This window comes from Ochotona princeps, chromosome 9 (assembly GCF_030435755.1).
Source record: "Ochotona princeps isolate mOchPri1 chromosome 9, mOchPri1.hap1, whole genome shotgun sequence".
Classification (NCBI taxonomy): Eukaryota; Metazoa; Chordata; class Mammalia; order Lagomorpha; family Ochotonidae; genus Ochotona; species Ochotona princeps.
The window spans coordinates 45,182,653-45,199,837 of record NC_080840.1 but is presented as its reverse complement, the minus strand read 5'-3'; the positions used below and the strand labels follow the sequence as shown (position 1 = coordinate 45,199,837).

The 17,185-nt window shown below is 45.5% G+C and overlaps 1 long non-coding RNA gene across 1 annotated transcript in view; it reads right to left on the bottom strand.

Annotated features, from left to right (window-relative positions):
* LOC131481143 (uncharacterized) overlaps positions 1 to 16,833 on the bottom strand; it is a 58,379-nt gene extending 41,546 nt beyond the window's left edge. The window contains exon 1 of the long non-coding RNA XR_009246078.1: positions 16,503 to 16,833. This is a non-coding gene — a long non-coding RNA (uncharacterized LOC131481143). The remainder of the gene's footprint in view (positions 1 to 16,502) is intronic.
* Positions 16,834 to 17,185: the final 352 nt, after the last annotated feature.

The window sequence follows — 17,185 nt, the reverse complement described above, 5'->3', positions numbered from 1 at the left end:
ACAATAACAAACAGTTCAATATCCTAGGAGTTGACTTAGTTCCAAATAGTACTTACTTAATTATGAGCATATGTTTACCTAGATTTCACTTCAAATCCTTCCAACATTTCAAAACATGTTTTATTTGATAGTGGGTAATTTCACACGAGGAACTAAGGCTAAATTTTAAAAAATGAACTTCACTATATTTCTCCAAATTAAATCAACTTAATATTAGCTGTATCAACATTTGTTGAATTAAAAAACATTCCAAAAAATAGTAAATTTCATGTAACTTCAAAAAAAAAAAAAATCCAAGCTTGGTGCCAGAACTGTGGAGTGATGGTTAAAGCATTTCCTGGCCTCCAATAGGGTCAAAGGTTTCAAGTCCCAATCACTCCACATCTGATCCCTGGTAGTCTGTCTGGGAAAGCAGCAGTGGATGGCTGAGCTGCTTGGGCCCCTGCATTAGCAAGGCAATCCCTATGAAGCTACTGCTTCCTGGACCTTAAATCGCCATGTAGCCATTTGGAGAATAAACCAGCAGACAGAAGGTCTCTCCCTCACTGTCTCTGTGGCTCTGCCTTCCCAGTAAAAAAATAAATCTTAAAAAAAAGCTTTCAAAAAAGATATATCAACTCAGCAACATAGGAATTAAAATTCCTAGCAAAGTGTAGCTATTTTTGTAAAAACAATTTTAATTCCAAGTAAACATATCCATTTTCATGGCTGAAAGTCCTGATCATTTCTTATCATTACTACATTTTCAAGTACTTTTATTTAGATTACATTTATTTATTTTTATTGGAAAGTCAGATATATACACAGAGGAGGAGAGACAGAGAGAAAGATTTTTCATCCAATGATTCACTCCCCAAGTAGCTGCAATGGCCAGAGCTGCACCAATCCAGCCAGGAGCCTATTAAAGCAACTTAATAGCAGCCGTAGCCTATTCTGGGTCTTCCACACGAATGCAGGGTCCCAAGGCTTTGGGCTGTCCTTCACTGCTTTTCCAGGCCACAAGCAGGGAGCTGGATGGGAGTCATGGTCACCGGATTAGAACCAGTGCCCATGTGGGATCCTGTTGCATGCAAGGTGAGGACTTTAGCAGGTGGCTACCATGCAGGGTCCCATTTTCAAGTTTTTTTTTTATATATTTTTGTTGACATGTTAAGGTTTTTTTGAATTCTGGATGTGTATATGTTCAAACTGATATAAGAAAACACAATTCAGGACATGTACTCTAGAAGTCCAATGGAAACATGAGTGAACTGAGTAGAAATATCATCTGAGCTGCCTCACTGAGTAGAAAGTTCTTTGTTACTGCGCCCTTGAAGCATAGCTGTCTCTCAGCAGGGTCATGCTAGTTATCTAAGCACACCTGTGAGTTGTAGAACACCAGTTCCTACAAACGAAGAGTGAGATCCCAAGCAAGACCCAAGAGCCTTGATACAGAAGAACAGGTGTAGTGCTACCTACAACATCTGAATAAAAAACTTGGTATTCAAAAGTAGGATTCTGACTCAAATCTATCCAGTCATAAAGCTGAGGATGTCAGAAAGCAGAGTATTCGTATTCTATCAAAACACAATTTCTTCTTAAAATAAAAAGTGAAGATCATAGGCTTACTTAGAAATGTCTAAGATGCCTCAAAGCAAAAATAATATCAAACAGATATTTTAGTTGTGAAAAGAAATGCAGACTAAATACAAATGCGAAAAAGTTAACGGAACTGTTTTGTGCATATGGCTTCTTGGGAGACAGCACTCAAGGTTTCTAACAGGAAGGTGGCACCACAGCTCCTCTGCTCCAGAACTTTCATTGCCCTTTGGGCTCTCTGTGGCATTTTCCCACAAGACACTCACCTTTGTAATCCTACCTCCTGCCCAAGATGCTGCAGTTTGCAGCTTCCAGAGGCTCAAGGCTATCAGTCTGCACCTCTCCAATAAGGACATGACCCAGAGCAGCTCAGCATTATCAGGAGACACACAAGAAATGCACATTCCTAGATCCTCCCCCATACCTCTAAAATCAACTCCAGGACAGCCACAATTTATGTGTGAACAGCAATGCCCTCATGACTCAGATTGCTAATGTCTGCAAAGCACTGACCCAGATCCAGGGTTCTAGGGGCGACCTGGCATCAGCCTCACCAGAGTGGTCCCTCCAAAGGGATCACTGGCTCCCACTCAGAACAGAAGGCCTGGAAACTACAGATTCCCGGCTGCTTCTGGGGTCACAGTTCGGACTTTCAACTTGAAAGCCATTTTTAAATGTTTTGTGTATTTAAAAGGCAGGAGAGAGAGAGAGAGAGAGAGAGATCTCCTATAATCTGGTGCACTCTCTCTAATACCTTTAACAGCCAGGAGTGGGATAGCCCAAAGTTAGGAGCTAGGAACTCATCCACGTCTCCCATGCAGGTGGAGGGAACCAACTACTAGAACCATAACCTGCTGCCCCTCAAGGTGGGAAAGTGGGAGCTGCAATGAAGATCAGAGCCTAGACTTGAAATCGAGTACTCCAATACAGGACACGACTGTCAACAACTGACAACTGTTAGGCCAGTTTTACCCTGACAGTTCAAAGAGAAGGGAAGGCAAAACCATATACTTCATGAGCCAACACGAGGACCGTAACACATGCTCAGCTTCTGTTCACATTAAGACCTCGGCTCCAGTCATATCCTGGGCAAGAAAACAGCCCTTCCAGAAGCGAAGGCAGCAACTTCACTCCTCCTGCACCCTACCACCAGCATTTATCAGTTTCCTTCGGTGTTAAGGAGAAAAGTGACCTTGCTTTCCCACACTGTGCCCCTGGGAGTGCCCTGAGCATTCTGTGAATTCTGCAGTGCAGCTTTGAGAGTTTCTATGGCACGATGAAATAAACCCAAAATGAGAAGAAAAAAAGATGAGGCTGCAAATAGCAACAGCAACTGCAGTTTGTGGGTAAGGTCGGTGTAAGCCAGGATAAAATACCATCAGCCTCTATGTGCAGGATGAGAAAGCTAACTGTCCAGTCCCAATGGAATGCCCTATCGGCCCCACGGCAGCCCATATTTGCCTGGTTTGTCTCTGACCTTCCCTTAAATTGAAGCAGAGCTTGCTACCACTTTCTTTCCTGGGACTTTATTCAGTAATATGGGGAACACGTACAATCCACTAATCCCTCCAGCCGAGAAAGTAACAGTGACCAACTGCTGACAGAGCCCTAGCATGCATCCAGCTTGGACAGAGGACAGCACCCAATCACCAGCCTCCTTCTCTGGGTCCAAGGACAGCCACGTATTCCCTCTGTGCTGCTTGACATTCCATGCTCCCATCCTGTACTTTGGATCCACTTTCGCAAAGAGTTCTGCAACATCTGGTGTCTGCCACCTTGTTCAGCATTGACATAAATCTATTGGTAAGTAAGGGCCAACCAGTGTTCATTTCAGAGGGGCAGCTCCATTGGTTCTACACACAACCTTTCAGGAGGCTGAGATAAGTTAAGGAAATCCATGCCAAGCCTTCAACAGCCTCTCCTGTACCTTGGGAGAAGGTGGAGTTGTTAAAAGTGATGGCCAAGTTGGAGCGAGTACTTGGGCCTCCACTGACACCACACACTGGAACCACCTAAACAAGGCCCAGAGCCAGCACTAAGTTATCTTTCAGATTTTCTACTCAGAAGAAACCATTCAATGGGAAAACCTTATTTATTTCCTTGGGATTCAATAAAACTTTGACGTTTCAATGGGGACTTGTCATTATTTTGTGTCACTGACAATCACACCATTAGCCCCAAATACATATTCTCTAAAACACTCCAGGCTGTCAGAGGATGTGTTTCTAATGTAGTTCAAACACACTACTACCAGAATTGTTCTGGTCTTTCAGCATGACAACATGATGAAAGGGGCAAAACTGTGAAGCCTGCTTGGCATGATTCGCTCTTGACGAACCCATTTTTGCTTTCAGCTATTACTACTTTCCTTTTCTAAAAGTACACAACCATCTGTTCAATGTTTTGTTCTAGAACACTGCCAAGGAAATGGATTAGAATCAAGGAATTGCAGAGCCTAGAATGGCATCATCATATGGAAATGCAATGAAACCACGAATGCAAACCACAGGTGTTTGCTTAAGTTTTCTCACAGCCGTCCTATAAAGCATACAGAAACAGGTGAAATTAATGTAGATGATGCGTTCGCTTTAACACATAAGACCCAAATGGTTTTTTCTTTGCAGTTCAGCTTTCTAGTTCCCTGTGGGTCCAGCACAGTAGCCCAGCAGCTACATTTCTCGCCTTGCAAGCACCAAGATCCCATATGGGCACTGGTTCATGTCTTGGCAGCCCCACTTCCCATCCAGCTGCCTGCTTGTGGCCTGGGAAAGTAGTTGAGGATGGCCCAAGGCCTTGGGTCCCTGCACTCATGTGGGAGACCCAGAAGGGGCTCCTGGCTTCAGCTCAGCTCAACTCCAGCCATTGCAGCCACTTGTGGGGTGAATCATCGGGTGGAAGATCTTCCTCTCTGTCTCTCCTCCTCTCTGTTTATCTGAGTTTCCAATAAAAATAAAATAAATCTGGAAAAAAAAAACTTTCTTGTGATTTACTAGAGACTCACAGTCACTCTCCTGGACGGTGACACAGCCATAGCATTGGTCACAAGGCCACCCACACTGTCACAGATCCCAGGACTCTGTATTCAACTGCTGCCTGCGTGTGATTTTAGCCCCAAAGCAACTCCTAAGCAAAAGAGGAGCAGGTGTGGAACCATAAGAAAGCCCTGAATATTCTAGATAAGTAAGACTCCAATGGAATTCTTGGGCACTTTGAGCTTTAGTTAGATGCAAGTGGGTAAATGATTCTTCACCTCTTGAAACCAAGTGCCTCAGAAATCAAAACTGTGATTGTGTACAAGCAAAAATGCATCGACTACTGGAACTACAAAATGACACAGTGAACATGCAAAAATGACGCATTAGTAAAGTATCAAAAACAATTATATATCAAGGGCCATTTGTGAATAAGCAAGTGTTTTTGAGAAGATGATATGGCACTGCCTTCCTCACAATCAACTTGTCAGGCAACACATGGCTACTACCCAGTCAATTAACTAACTTCTATTGAAACATAAATGACAGATTTTTGCATTTCAATAATACCGTCCTTCCTGGCTGAAATCAGAAAACCAAGTAAAAATGCAAATGATAAATGGGACGTAATTTCTACTGTGTAAGTCTTGTCTGACCCCAATGCTTTCATCCCACAGATCATACTTGCCCTGCAGAAATTAAAAAACCGTCTCACAGGAGACACTCACAAAGCCAAGAACTCACCTGGAATGCAGCCATTGGTGAAATTACAGAAGGAAGTATAGGTAGGCAAGGAAAAGCACCCTGTTGCCACCACTGCTGAGAAAGCCAACAGGACCTGCAGAAGGGGTGCCTCGCCTCAACACTCTGCATACGGAAACACAGTGGAGAAATGACTTTCACCAAATGTTTTCTTTTAAAAAAAATTTACTTGTTATTACCGGAAAGTCAGATATACAGAGGAAGAGAGACAGAAAGATCTTCTGTCCGATGATTCACCCTCCAAGTGGCTGCAATGGCCGGAGCTGAGCTGAGCTGAAGCCAGGAGCCAGAAGCCTCTTCTGGGTTTCCCACGGGGTTGCAGGGACCCAAGGCCTTGGGCCATCCTCAACTACTTTCCCAGGCCACAAGCAGGGAGTTGATGGGAAGCAGGGCCGCCAGGAAATGAACCGGTGCCCATACCTGGTGCCCATATGGGATCTTGGTGCTTGCAAGGCGAGGACTTGAGCTGCTAGACTACTGCGCTAGGCCCCACAAAATATTTTTAAACATCGGCCTGAACCATGAGCCCCTTTAATCATGTTACAGGTATGCAATGGTTTAATTTCATGTGTCCCTCTGCCCAGACCACGGGAACCAAGGTATATGGTAAAGTATTACTTATGGCTGTGCTCTGGAGAAATGAGCAAAGAACTCAGTAAAGTAGATGTCCCTCCTCAATGTAGTGGGGGGGGGGGGGAATCCCCAAACAGGTAGCAGATCCAAGATCCAAGTAGAACATAAACGTGCAGAAAGCTCAGATTCTCTTTGTCTACCTGAATGTTTGAGCCGACCAGTCTGTGTTTCCTCTTGCTGGGCCATTTCCTGCCGATTCTGTTCTCTGGGTCTCCTGCTGCAGAGGGCGGGTGATGGCATTTCTCAGCCTCCCCACTCTCTTGAACCAATTCCTGTCAATGAATCCCCTTTCACATGTGTATCCTACTTGGTTCCGTTTCTCCATAGAATCATAACTAGCAGAAGGTAAATAAATGTAAATAACACTCTAGTAAAGTGGAAAAAAAAAAGTCAGATAAAATGAAAAGACTTAGCTATTCCAGACTCAGGAAGTATAAAGATATCTGACAATGATGCATTAGTATACTTAGTCACAAGGTCTTGCAATGAGGCCTCATTACTACTAATTGCAGAACCTCAACCGAGAAAGCTTCACACTGAAATGATCTTGTGGAAGTAACAACCGTGGGTTAACAAAGAATATCACTCAGTCCTGTGCCAGAAAATTCTGGGAGGAAAATTACCTTTAGGAGAAACCAGAGAAAGAAATAACAGCAGAGGAGAAGAAACACATGTCTCCCTCACGTGAGGACAGAGCTGCTTCTAACTGGAGCAGATGCTAGCTCAATGTTTCCATCACTTTCAAAGAAAATCCATACAGAATCAGTTTCCAAACAACATTGATAGACCACAAGTATTCTTTGGTAGTATCAAAAAGAATATCTCAGCATTGATGTCCATGACACTGTAGCCTAATCCTGCGCCGGCATCCCACATGGGTGCAGGATCTAGTCCTGTCTGCACCACTTCCAATCCAGCTCTGCTAACGGCCTGGGAAAGCAGTGGAGAAGGGTACAAGGCCTAGGACCCCTGCACTCACATGGGAGAACCAGGAGAAGCTCCTGGATCCCAGTTTTGAACCAGCCCAGCTCTAGCTGTTGTGGCCATTTGGGGAGTGATCCAGTAAACAGATCTCTCTCTCTCTTTATGTCTCTCCCTCTCTCTCTGTAACACTGACTTCCAAGTCAAAACAAATAAATCTCAAAAAGAAATTCTCTCAACTAGCACGGAGTGCCTATTTTTAAAAATGAAATGTTCTTCCTTAAACACCAGAAACATACAATTACTAACAAGAACTAGAAGGCAATAAAATCATCATTAAAGAGAAAAGTTACTAGACTATCTGTATACTCATATTGACCAAAATGTGATAAGACGATTTACACACCCCAACAGGGCTCCTGAAAATCAGAACAAAGCAAATAGCAGCTGTAGAGAGCACACATACACAAAAGCACACACAAAACCAACACGATGAATACTCTCATGGTCACTAAACAAGAACAAAATTTCTAGAGAAGAAAAACATCTGACTTTAAAAAAATCACAACATTCCAATTAATGATCATTTGAAAGCACACAGGGCAGGGCCAGATGCAAAGGATTTTTTCAAATAATGCCCGACTCCCAGTTAAGTAGACAATGCATCTCCCTGTGCACCGGGCTGTTAGTGTTGCAGTCAGAACACAGAAGTGCCGGAAGGATTCCTGGCCATTGCTCAACATTGCTGAGTGCCTGTCTTCCAGTTTTCTATTTATTTGAAAGGTGGAGAGTCACACAGAGATTTTCTATAGCTGGTTCACTCTCCCTAGGCCCACAGCAGTCAGCCTTGGGCCAGGCTGAAGCCAGGGACCCAGAATTTATTCCAGGTCTCCTACATGCGTGGCAGGAATGCAACTACTTAAATCAGCACATGCCACCATCCAGAATGTTCATTAGCAGAAAGCTGGAATCAGAAGTGGAGCTGCAACTGGAACCCAGGGACTCCAGTATGGTAAGCAGACGTCCCAAACAGCAGCTTCGTTGCAATACCAGATACTTACCACTCACAGTCTACAGGGAAGATCTACTATTCCCATAGTGGCCAAGACAAAGAACTAACACACTTGCAAATATCAGTGACCAAATACACATATATCTAAACTTGTGGAGTGTCTATACAAGGGTTCGAAGCTAAGTCTTTTGCATTTGACTTACTAAATGTTATCCAAAGAGTGTTGTCAATAAGCAAATATGCTGGAAAATTGAACAAATATGACTTATTTCCTTTTAAAATATTTCTTCATTTAATCAAAAAGTAGAGTTGCAGAGACTGAAGAACAGCCAGGAAAAGAGAGAGATAAAGAGAGATGGGGAGGGATAGAGTAAGAGAGACAGAAAACTTCCATCAGCTGCTTCATTTCCCAAAATCAATGGCACAATAGCCAGGACTTGGCCAGGTTGAAGCCAGGAAGCTAAAACGTCATGAGGTCTCCCAAATAGGTGGCAGAAGCCTCAACAATTAAGCTGTCTTCTATTTTCTCAGGTGCGTTAGCAGGAAGCTACATCTGAAATGGAACAGATGGGACTCTAACTGATGCCCACACAGAATGCTAACAACGCAAACAGCAATTTTAACACCTCACCACAACTCCTGTCCCCACATATGACTTATATCTAGCTCCCACATATGACTTATATCTAAAATGAAGGGGCCTCCTTTTGAAAATTATGGCAGTGTCAAAATCAATGCAAAAATGAGACTTAAGAAAAATCCATGATCCACAGTTACAGCTGTTCTGTGTCAAAATGGGACTTGTCCTAGGAGTATTTAATGACTCCAACCTCTGGGATAAACAGAGCACAATTTAGCCCCCTTTCATGACCGTAACTGTTTACTACATAACAAATGGAGTGTCTGTACACTGACCTCCCAGGCATTAGGTACGGTTTCAGCTTGAAGACCAAGCAGGTGACATCTTCTAAAAAGCCAAGGGTATGACAATAAGCCTGTCCTATGATCCAAAAAAAACCCAGGCTTCCAAAAATAACTGTCCCCTCTACTCCAAAAGTACCCCATCAAAACCTGCTTGGAAGCTGCTCAATAGGCCTCAGGTTTATACAACTGGACTAGAAAGCCAGTAATCTCACAGCGCAAAACACAAAGGTGAAAGAACCCTGTTTAAGATGAGCCTTGCAGGCAGCCCTTAAGGCCTCCAAGGGCAAGGCTTGGCACTTCCAATTCAGCACCAACCTGCTGGCCAGTCCTCATGCAGCCTTTATGTGAAAGATGGAGCCCACAGCATAAGATCACAACCAAGGCACTGCAGATACAGTAGTCTTACAGAGCTATATTCAACTTGTGGAAATGCACCATTGATAAGCAAACCAAGTGTGCAGTTTCAGTAAGGAATGAAGGCTGTGAACAAGATAAAACAGGGCAAGAAAGAAGATGCTGCCTGGAGAAGGAGCTGCTTTAGCTCTGCCAGGTCAAGACATGTCTGAAAAGTAACTTTTGTCCTGGGACCAGTATGATGAGCCTAACGGAGTCAGATGGAAAGTATGAAAACAGAGACACAAAACAGCAACTAACTCCATAAAGTGTTCAACATGTTGCAAGCACCATTTACTTAACACTTAAAATAATCCTAGAGTAGGTAATACAATCATACCCATCTTAGAGCTAAGTAAGTAGAGATTCTGGAAGCGTCAGTAATCTAACCACGTAGACAGACTCAACTGCAAGTCCTGTCTCCCGATCACCTGCCACCTGGCCATCTACTGGCCTATGACTAGGTTTTTTGCTGGAGGATCACCAAACCCTCACCCTTTTCCAATTCTAATGGTGTTACAGAAGGAAACCAAGCTAGGAATTCCCAGATCGGTGTGCATTTAGGGCCAGTCACAGACACTGTCCAGACCTTGAATGTGCACACAGGGTCAGCATATCCTCTTGGACTCCGTAAATTCAAGGCTTCTGGGCTGTTTCTGTGACATCAACATCTGTGATGCACATGGAGATAGTATAATAAAGTGAACCCTCCTCTACACCCTTTTTAAGCGCTGGAAAGACTATTTACATCACCACAGTTTTTTTCCTCCAGTTTCTGATCTTGAGGTAGGTTCTGCCATAAGGCATGACCTGATTTCCCAGGTTCCCTAAATACAAGCTCCAAATTGTATTATTCAGGTGCAAATAGTAATAAAATGAAAATTAGCAAGACCTCTCGGCTTGATCTCCAGAACACAGAATGCTTCCCCAAGACACACGCATTTTTCTGTTTCAATGCCTGAGATAAGGCTACATATCCCAGTGTCTCAACTTAATAAGCAGTGTGTTTTGTTTCTCAGTGGTACCCAGCAAGATGCATCTCAAATCAGTGGTGCACGGGGGAGGAGAAATGCCTATCCTGGTGCATGCTCAGGTCGTTCCAGCTCCTGCAGAGCTGGCCCCTGTCTCTGCCTTTCGCCAGCAGTCAGGTCTTCACACCACAGGCAGAGAGAGGTTCCCAATCCACAAACCAAATCCTGACCCACCTTCCATCACATCACTCTCACTAAGGAAACATAGAGCGATTAGACTTTCGATTTAGAAGGGTCAACTGATGTGGTTCCTTTGCGGCTATCTGTGCCTCCTCTCAAAAGGCAATTTATACCTGCCATGGTACCTGTGCCTGGCCTATGCTCCCACACCTTCCAGAGCTTTCCTTTTTTACACTTAAATCTCAGTTCTAAGTCTCCAAGAGTTCTTAAGACCATCCAGCACAAATGGAAAAGTCACCCCCATTCCTGAATACATGTACTGCTGCTGTAGAGGCAGGAGTTTGGTCTACTGAAGTACCTGGGTTTGGATTCCAACTCCACTTCTTTTTTATTCATTTTTTAAAGATTTTTTTTTTAATTACAAACTCAGATATACAGAGAGGAGAAGCGACAGAGAGGAAGATACTCCATCTGATGATTCATTCCCCAAGTGACCAAATGGCTGCGCTGTGCCAATCTGAAGCCAGGAGCCTGGAGCTCCATCTGGCTCTCCCATGCAGGTGTGGGATCCCAAGGCTTTGGAGTGTCCTCTACTGCGTTTCCAAGCCACAAGCAGGGAGCTGAATGGAAAGCAGGGCTGCCGGGATTAGAACTGGTGCCCAAATGGGATCCTGGCACGTTCAAGAAGAGGACTTTCGCCACTAAGCCACCACGCCAGGCCCCCAACTTCACTTCTAACTGATACATGTACTGTGAGGCAGCAGACAATGGTTCAAGTACTTGAGTAACTGCCACTTGGGTGGCAAACCCAGATGGAGTTTCTGGTTCCTGCCTTTGACCTGGCCCAGCACCAGATGCTGGAGACATTTTGAGAGTGAACCAGCAGATAGAAGATTTCTGTCTCTCTCTGTCAACCTATCTTCCTGCCTTTCAAATAAATGGAATTAAGTAAATAAACACTTTCAATATGCGTTTTTAATGTTTGTTTTTCACTTTTTAAAGACTTTTTTATTCTTTATTTGAAAGGCAAATTTTACAGCAGGACAAGGAGAGACAGAGATCTTCCACTTGGTGGTTCATTCCCCAAATGGCTGCAACGGCCAGAACTGGGAATATTTGAAGCCAGAAGTCAGAATTTTCTTTCATGTCTCCCAAATGGGTGCAGGAACCCACGGACCTGTGTCAGCCTCCCTTGCTTTCCCAGGCCACAACCAGGGATCTCGTTTGGCAGTGGAGCAGCCAGGATATGAAATACACCCATATGGTATGCCAGTGCTAAACACAGATGCCTGTTATGTTAGCACAACAGCCCCAGCTCTTCATTTTGTAAACTGTATGTTTCTGTCTTACACCATAAAGCCTCAAAAGAGCAAGCCTCTCTCTTACTACCCCTCTGTCTTCCAGGTGCCCCATCTATAACAGCATCTTCTTTTAATATCTACCAACATAAAAAAATAATGGAACAAATGAGCAAACTACATTCTTTGGCATAACTGCCAGTTTTGCTACTCAGGTCCAGCTAAAGAGACAAGAAATTTGTTCTCAAGAACACTCAGCTAGAAGGCCTCCTGGCTTCCTCCTGGAAAGGACAAGGCACTAACATTTAGTGTTTATGAGGAAACACACTGTGCACCTCCCCACACGTTAAAAGCCTTAGCTGGCACTGCACAATCTCAAAGCCCCCTTGCCGTGACACGTGAGACATACCACAGGACATTCTTCCAGAAACCCGCCTTACCAAATGACACACTGCTTCCTTTCCGTTTGGTATTCCTCTTTGAACCACTATCTAAACTGTTTGCAATTTTCAAATCTCAGCTGCAACATCAGCTTAAAATGGTTTAATCAACCACATGCTCACTATGTATAGTTTATATCACAAAACAAACCAGAAAAAAGGTAGTAAGCTACTATTAAAGTTGCCCAGGAAAACAAAAGCACAAACAAGGTCTCTGATTTTGAGAGCTGGGTTCTGGAGTTATCCTCCTTATGAGGCCCAAATCCCACCCGGTGTCTTCTCTTCTTACGAGGAAACCCAGGTATCAAAATCTACACGTGTAGGACGTAGCTGCTTTAATATTACAACAAGAAGGGTCAGTCTGAGGAAAATCAGGTGCTTTAATAACAAGGTGAAAAAGAATTCCCCGCCAGTCAAAAGTCTTGCTATAATCTTCACTTGTTGTAGTTAATCATTTGTAGGATGACATTCACAAACAACAACAACCAAAAAAACCTAAATTTCCAATTAAGTTCCCAAAATCTTATATGCCAATCATCCCATGATGCATCCTGTCAAAGTGTTGATTCGATGCTAAGATTAGCTTTTTTAATAAACACATTGGGCATAATCTGTGTTTGCCTCTGGACAGTTTTCAAATATTACTTCTTTGGTCATTTTGTTTTCAACACAAATACATGGAATCACCATGTCCCAGTTAAAACTAGGATTTGTCTTAGTGCAAAATAAAAATTTCAAATAAATACAAAGAATGACAATTTGTTGCAGTATTTCATTGATTGTCATCTTCCCTTCTGAAGTATGTAAGTCACCAAAATAAATGAACCTACTTTAATCCAAGGGAAAGAATGTGAATGGAGGCAGAGGAGCTCTGACTTTTCCCAGGTCACCTGAGCCATGAAGCCAAAAACAGGACAACTTTCCTTACACCCTTTAAAATCTCAGCCACCTGAACTAGTGCGTACACAGTCCAATGAAGTTAAACCTGCCACGGCACTCTCCAACCTCCCTAAAATTACTGGTCCTTAACAAGGTAAAGCGAAGTAGACACCAGGAAACAAAACCAGCTTCAGCTCTCTTATGTTGGACTCTTTGATGGTCGCATGCTACACCTGAAATCCTCAGTACGTCACTGAGTTATCAAGAGGCGTTCATATCAGACCCAAGGGGCACACTGTGAATAACGCCAACAGCAGCACGCGGAAGGCAGCAGTGCTTTTGCTCCTGTACAGAAGGACCTGGGGACACAGAAGACATCAGCACCGTGCTATTGCCTGGCTGTGTGCCTGCAGACAGTCCCTCCAGCTCAACTGCAGAAAGACAGAACAGGTCTGGGCTCGGTGAAGGAGACACTTGGCATCTCCAACCCGGGCAGTTCCACAAACCCTGCTGTGCCAATGAACCGTAAGATCCTTTTTCTGCTGTATTTTCTAGCCCTGACGCTTGCTCTGTACTGAGTGAATCTCTTTTCCTTGGATGAGTCATGATCGCAAAGCTTCAGAAGCTTCATCCTGATTATCAATCCTGATTGCATCATACCAGGACCCAGCAAAGTAGCACAAATCAGGAGACACACAACCTGACCCTCGAAAGTTGTTTTCTTAAATAAATTCACAATGCAAGTAGGTTTCTTCTCAGTTGTTTCCTCTCCTCTAAGTGTTTACCATTGCAGGAAAAAAAGTCTGGGTTAACTGAGGATCCTCCAAATTGGAGTGACCAATCAGACCCTAATACAGAAAAATGAGAGTGAGCAGTGCATTAACTAAGTAATATTTCTACAAGCCTTGGTCATCTAACACCTACAATACCCTGGTTTTCAAAAGGAAAAGCCTGGCCAATAGCCTAGAAAAAGTCCAAACCACAGAAAGCTTTTTTAAAAAAACACAAAACCGGGCCCGGCGGCGTGGCCTAGCGGCTAAAGTCCTCGCCTTGAAAGCCCCGGGATCCCATATGGGCACCGGTTCTAATCCCGGAAGCTCCACTTCCCATCCAGCTCCCTGCTTGTGGCCTGGGAAAGCAGTCGAGGACGGCCCAGAGCTTTGGGACCCTGCATCCGCGTGGGAGACCCGGAAGAGGTTCCTGGTCCCGGCATCGGATCAGCGCACATCGGCCCGTTGCGGCTCACTTGGGGAGTGAAACATCGGATGGAAGATCTTCCTCGCTGTCTCTCCTCCTCTCTGTATATCCGGCTTTCCAATAATAATAAAATCTTAAAAAAAAAAAAAACACACACAAAACCTTCCTTCCCAAAAAGAGTGCTAGACAGTGTCTGTGAAATGAGAATAGGGTTTTGGGAGGTGCAGGCAATGGGTCTGCTAAATTAATCCCTGTTGGTCCACCAAGATTATCCACAGCACCACCTACTGCCCCACTGCTATGTCTACAGCAGCTGCAGCTCTTCAGGCCCCAACAGTTAACACCATGCCTCATGCAGCTTGGCAAGTTATTCAGGAAAGAAAAAAGTCTGGCTGTGGGGGAGGGTTAGATGGGGGAAAGTGGGACAAGAATGATTTGTCCTGATCAATGCATAGTTAGCAGATATCTGTAATTTGCTTTTATCACAGTGGGACCCACCTCTGTTGTGGCAACAAGTCCTCCCAAGAAGGAAGTACTATTCTAATACTAGACATAACAGCAGAGAGGGGCTGGGGATGGATGCAGACCCCATGTTTTCCCTAATACCCAGGCCTCTGCTTAGGAAACTGGGCCATGAAGGATTATGAAGTCTCCTTATTAAGAAATGTACTAGCACTAAGGTTGTGTTCACGGTTGTGTCCTCTCCCTTCCAGGCTTGCTACAGGATGTTTATAAATCAGATCACACCTATCCGCAGAGGCAGCAGTTTGCTAGGCACAGGCCAAACAACCAACCACCCTCATCTCCAACTGGAATCAAACTAAGGACTTCAACACAACACGATTCTAAACACCCGGGATAACAACAAAACCAAAATCATCATTGAAAAAATAAAAAACACATGGGCCAATAGTAAAAATAAAAGATCGCACTGCTGATGCTTACTTAGTGCTGTAAGCCAGGCCCCGTTCTAAATGTCTAACAACCATCACACTGACACAGCACTGCCTCCTTTCCGTTCAACTAGTGACTTCATGGTGCACCACCATTAGCAATACCACAGAAGAAGCATCTCGATGCAAAGCTGTGAGATTTCACCGCTGAAAAAGTTCAGCTTACCACGAAGTTGTATACGTACATAACTACCCTTATTGAGTAGTTTTTCTGAATGGCCAGAGCTTTGCAAAGCCAAAAGTACAACAAATTAATCAAGATTCTCCCAGGGAGTGACTCTAAACAGAACCTGGGGGTGGGAATGGTTATCTTCCACACCAACCAAGGAAAAGAAAATGGAAGCCATCCTTATCATAGTGCAAAAGTGCTTCTTCTACAATCATATCCATGTCTTCAAAAATAAACCAGGATGCAGTCCTTCCAGCTCCCGACACGAGATGTTATCACAGATGTGTGCCAGATTTTTCACAGGACATAACTTGGCCGTGAAGAAAACCCACAGTTTATCTGTAACGTAGACAACCTCAGAGTGTGTGTGTGTGTGTGTGTGTGTGTGAACAAGCCCGAAGCACAATGGAAAGGATTAACAATCTGTGCACCAGGTGCTTTCTTACCACCTTCAGAGTTCACTCAAGCAGGTTCAAAGTTATCTCCTTGGTCTTCTCCACAAACCAGCTTAGGAGAGGCTTGTCACTGCCATTTACACAGTGCAGCTCCGGATTTCAGGACAATACGAGAGCACCGGGCAGGGCAGGGCAGGCACTGGGTTCCCACAGCCTGCATGTGCTTTGTTGCCAGTTATGAACTCCGCGGGGTCATGTGGGCAAGAATAAGCCAAGGGCAATTTAATTATATCTCAAATCTGTATGCTTTCAAAGAAAGTAGAAACAACTGAGGCACTGGAGGGAATAACCCCAGAGACAAAAACTTTCAGAGCCCTGGAATCTGCCTGCCCTCCAATCACTCCCAGCCAGGCATGAGATAACTGATATTCCCAAGGTATCTGGCAGGGAAATCAGAGACGGTGCAAGGAGCAGTGGCCGAGAGCCCCTGTCCCTCGCTGACCCGCTCCTCCACCGTCAACTCGCAGGCGCACCTTCGGGGCCCAGTCCTATTCCTCAGCGTTGCCGGCTTCACCTGGCCCTGAGCGCACGGCAGTCGGGACGCTGCGACTCCTGAAAATGCTGGCCGGGGTCTGACTGTGCCAACCAAACCCCCATCCGGGTTGGACGGAGAGCCGGGCCGGGCTGGGAGGCTGCAGGCGCAGAGCCGGCTTCGCTCCGCCCGCGCGCGGCTTCGGCATTGTCCACTGTCGGAGCGTAGAGCGACCACCCGACCCGGACCTCAAATTGGCTGCAGCCCTCCAATCCCCCGGGGCCCAATCTTACCTCAGCCGTGCTCCCCGGCTCAGGGCGACGCGGGCCGAGCCGGCGGCCAGGCTTCCAGGAATGGCGAGGTGGGAAGAGTCGGGGCCCAACGAGGACTGAGCACCGACCGCGGGCAGTAGGGGCCGCAGAGTCCTCACCGCGCCGCCAACGCCACCGCGGGGCTGCGCGCAGGGAGCGGACGGGGTTGGCCAAGCCGGCCCAGGACGCGCGGCCGCGGAGGGCCCAGCTGGCGGCGGCCGCGGCGGTTCGCTCTGCACCGAGTGGGAGGGCTCAGGCAGGCTCCGCTGGAGAGCGAGGGAGGGAACTTGGAGGGACTTGCTGCGGCCGAGAGCGCGTGTCCCTGAGCGAGGGGGACACGCCCCTAGAGAGCCCCGCCCCGCCTCGCCTCCATCCCGCCCCATCCACTCGCCCCGCCCACGCCCCTCCACCCCGCCCCCAACCCCTGCTGCACCTGCGCCCAGGTGGAGATGCCACCAGCTCTCGGGCTGTGACCCCAGTTCAGGCCACACCACTCGCGACCTGGAGCCTGAGTACTGCGTGTGGTAACTCGCTTGGTTAGCCAACCCGTGCAGATCGTCTTGACTCTGGGCAACGGTCTCTGGTTATTTTTATACACTTAAGTGGGCCATTTCAGTATTATTTGCAGGTTTCATTTCTAGAGTCATTTTCTACATGTTTAAGTA